General features: G+C 37.3%; 1 non-coding gene across 1 annotated transcript; it reads right to left on the minus strand.

Moving 5' to 3' along the window:
- Positions 1 to 1,918: 1,918 nt before the first annotated feature.
- LOC116113465 lies at positions 1,919 to 2,025 on the minus strand. The gene has a single exon (XR_004125416.1). It is a non-coding gene; the product is annotated as a small nucleolar RNA R71 (small nucleolar RNA).
- Positions 2,026 to 4,123: the final 2,098 nt, after the last annotated feature.

Genomic DNA, 4,123 nt, shown 5'->3' on the forward strand with positions numbered 1-4,123 from the left:
ATATATTATATGTTTCAGGCCAAAAGGTGCAGTTAGAGCAAATATTGAGTGGGATTGAGTTTCTGGACCCAGAAGCAAGCGAATCTTAGGATTTGGGAAAGTTCTAAAGCGGATTTGAAGCATTATGAAGCTTGTTTCTATTGGAGATCACTAAAGATTGAAGATTCAGGCAAGGAAGCAAGTGAAAGACAGTTTCTTAATTTCAGAATAGTTCAAAAAAGTTCGCTGCGGCGATAAACTCTCGGGTCAGATAGTGAATTAGAAGCCAACTCGATACCGAGACGAAGTTTATTCTTCGCTACGCGAAGTCTGCAATTTTTAATTATAAAAACTATGCATTTTAATTGTTTTGAGAGAGTTTTAGGGTTGAGGGATCGACTACATAAGTGGGACTTAGTCATTTTAGAAGGGAGTTTGACTTTGTTTTGGAGAAAGAAGAGAGAAATTGAAGATTGGATGTTTTGGGTTCATCAAATAGGGAAGATTCACTCTCTTTTCATTATTCCATCATATTGAATTCTTTGCTTATAGCTTTTATTTTGATTTGCTTTAATTTTAGTATGAACTAACTCACTTTTGGGTTAGGGTTTCGCTGTAATTGGGATTTTAATGTCTAATCAATAAATTGATGTTGCTTTTACATTCTATTGCATGGCTTGTGTAATTACTCTTGTTTTTATCGAAATTAATTGTTGAGCAAGATGAGACTGAGAATTGAATCATGTATTAGCTTCTTAGGGTAATTGCCATTGTTTTATTGAATGTTAGAGATAGGTTTAAGAATTAATGAAATCAATTTAGGATTCTTGTGCTTAATGAATTCAGAATTATTAACCTTCAATTTGTTTGGTGCGGAAGCTTAATAGGGATAAATAGGAAAACATAGCCTGAGAAGGTATGTTTTACATGTTAGGGTGTCCGATTTATAATTCGTGCATGTGAATGTAGAAGTAACAGAATTAGTAGATTAATTCATAAGATCCTAATGAAGTCAAAACCCTAACCGTTTTGTTTTAATTGATATTTCTGTTGAATTAATTTTGCTATCATTAATTAGCTTTTAAGGTACATAGTGGATTTTGTTTCAACTTTAGCTTGATTTTCTCCTGCAAATCCAAACATCTTTTGGTTTCTCCAACTTGATAAACAACTAGGGAAACCAGTACTTAACCCACAATCCTGATGGAAACGATACTCTACTTATCACTTTATTACTTTTTGCGACTAGTGCACTTGCTATACATTGCATGTTGTAATTTCAATGCATCAAGTTTTTGGCGCCGTTGCCGGGGATTGATTTTGTGTTAATATTGAATTTGTCTGGTTTTAGCAAGATTGGATTTTAATTTTAGTTTTAATTGTTTTCTAATTTAATTTTGCTGTTCTTTTGTATTAGCTTGTGATCTCACGTTTTCTTTCTTTCTGTGTAGTTTATGCGAAGAGCTAGATGTCATCCAGTGGTTCCTATTGATCTAGAGATTGAAAAAACCGCAAGAAGACTTAACAGAGAAAGAAGAGAACGAGAGGCGATAGTCATTGAGATGGCAGAAAATAGAACGGTGAGGGAATTTTCAATGCCCTCCATTGATGTTAGTAGTCCAAGTATGATTGGTCACCAGTGCAAGCCAACAACTTTGAAATAAAGCCGACAATCATCCAAATGATCCAACTGTCTATACAATTTAAGGGAGATCTGAAGGAAGATCGAAATTCACACAGTGCAAACTTCTTAGAGATTTGCGATACCTTTGAGTCAAATGGAGTGTCAGATGACGCCATCAGATTAAGATTATTTCCTTTTTCGTTAAGCGATAAAGCAAAGGGATGGTTAATGGCACTACCACCAGGAACAGTCACAACTTGGAATGAATTGGCACAAAAGTTCCTGACTAAATACTTCCTTCTAGCGAAATTTGCAAAGATGAGAAATGATATCATATCATTTCTACAGGAAAAGACTGAATCACTTTATAAAGCTTCAGAAAGATATAAGGAATTGCTGAGAAAATGTCCACACCATGGTTTTCCAGTTTGGATGCAAGTCCAAATGTTCTATAATAGGTTGATGATAAATGTTTAAACGATGGTGGATGCAGCATCTGGAGGAGTATTGCAAAGCAAGACACCTGAAGAAGCTTATGAGTTACTTGAAGTCTTGGCAAGTAACAACTATCAGAGACGCAATGAGAGAATGCAGTCGAAGAGGTCTATGGGTATTCATGAAGTTGATGCTTACACGACCATTTCAGCCCAACTTACAGTACTTCAGAAGCAATTAGGAGGTATGCAAGTGAATTCTATTCAAACACCTCAACTGACATGTGATTTTTGTGCAGGTAACCATGCGAGCAATGAATGTTAGTGGGGAACACCTTTGCTTTAGCTTTATCATCATCACAACAAGTCAACTATTTGGCAGGGAATTAGAGACAACAGAACAATCCTTTCTCCAACACGTACAATCTTAGTTGGAGAAATCATCCAAACTTGTCTTGGGGAAATCAGAATCAGTAGAAAAACCAATGGAATCGAAGAACAGTGCCAAAAAATCAAGTAGGGGTGAATAATTAACCAGGGGATCAAAGATTGTCAAAATTGGAGGATATGTTCGAGAAATTCATGCAAGAGACGACAGGTTTCATGAGTGAGATGAGGGCAACTTTTAGAAACCAAGGGGCGTCCATTCGAAACTTGGAGGTACAAGTGGGGTAAATAGCTGAAAAGCTGAATGAGCGACCACAGGGTTCCCTACCAAGCAACACAATGACAAATCCACGTGAACAAGCGAATGTAATAACTCTACGGAGTGGAACAATATTGGAAGAGGTGGAACAAAGAGGGAAAGAAGAGAGCCCACCAAAAGACAAGGAAGATTTTGATGAAGAAGTCGACGAAGAGATCATTATTAAAGAGAAGCCAACAAGTCCTAAGGAAGAAGAATCAAAGAGGGAAGTGAGGCCAAGGCAAAAGAAAGAAAAATTGCCATTTCCTAAGATACCACCAGAGTTGGCACATCACACCCCTTATGTGCCTTTTCCTCAGAGGCTCAGAAAGAAAAACCAGGATAAGCAGTTCACGAAATTCATTGAGATATTTAAAAAACTATATATTAACATTCCTTTTGGAGATGCCTTCCAATAGATGTCGAGCTACGCAAAATTCCTCAAGGAAATTCTATCAAACAAAGGAAGTTAGAAGAGGAGGAAACAATGATGCTTACGGAGGAATGCAGTGCCATTATGCAGAAGAAGCTTCCATCGAAACTCAAGGATCTAGGGAGTTTCACTATTCCTTGTGTTATAGGAGATATTACATTTGATAGAGTTTTATGTGATCTAGGTGCAAGCATTAATCTAATGCCTTTTTTTGTCTTCAAGAGACTAGGGATTAGTGAAGTGAAGCCAATGACCATATCTTTGCAGCTTGTAGATAGATCCATCAATCATCCGAGGGTCATAGTTGAAGATGTACTGGTTAAGGTGGACAAAGTCATCTTTCCTGCAGACTTTGTAATGCTGGACATGGAAGAGGACAAGGAAATGCCTCTCATCTTAGGGCGACCATTTCTTGCCACCGGAAGCCTTAATTGATGTACATGAAGGGAAATTGCTTTTAAGGGTCCAAGATGAAACAGTGACATTTAACGTCTTTGAGGCCATGAAATTTCCATCAGAGTCAGATTCATGCTTTAGTGTAGACTTGGTGGATAGACTAGTAGTAGATGCTATTGAAGAAAGCACCCCTCAACTACCTTTAGAACTTGCATTGCCCAATAAAAAACAATAATGGTAGATGAGTCGGTGAAGAATGAGTATGCTGGGCTTTTGGAAGCACTTCAACCGATTAACGCAAGCCAAGATCCAGAATTTGAAGATTTTGACATTGAAAAAGAGATGGAAAAGGCAAGAATGGAAGAACCTCCAAAACTTGAACTGAAGCCTTTATCTTCTCACCTCAAATATGTATATCTTGGTGAATCAGAAGTCTTTCTAGTGATCATCAATGCAAGGCTGAGTAAATTGGAGGAAGAGTGGTTGATTTGAGTGTTAAGTGAGCATAAATCAACGATTGGATGGACTATATCAGACATTAAAGGCATCTTTCCATCTTTTTGTATGCACAA

This window comes from Pistacia vera, unplaced genomic scaffold, assembly GCF_008641045.1.
Source record: "Pistacia vera cultivar Batoury unplaced genomic scaffold, PisVer_v2 Contig679, whole genome shotgun sequence".
Taxonomy (NCBI): domain Eukaryota; kingdom Viridiplantae; phylum Streptophyta; class Magnoliopsida; order Sapindales; family Anacardiaceae; genus Pistacia; species Pistacia vera.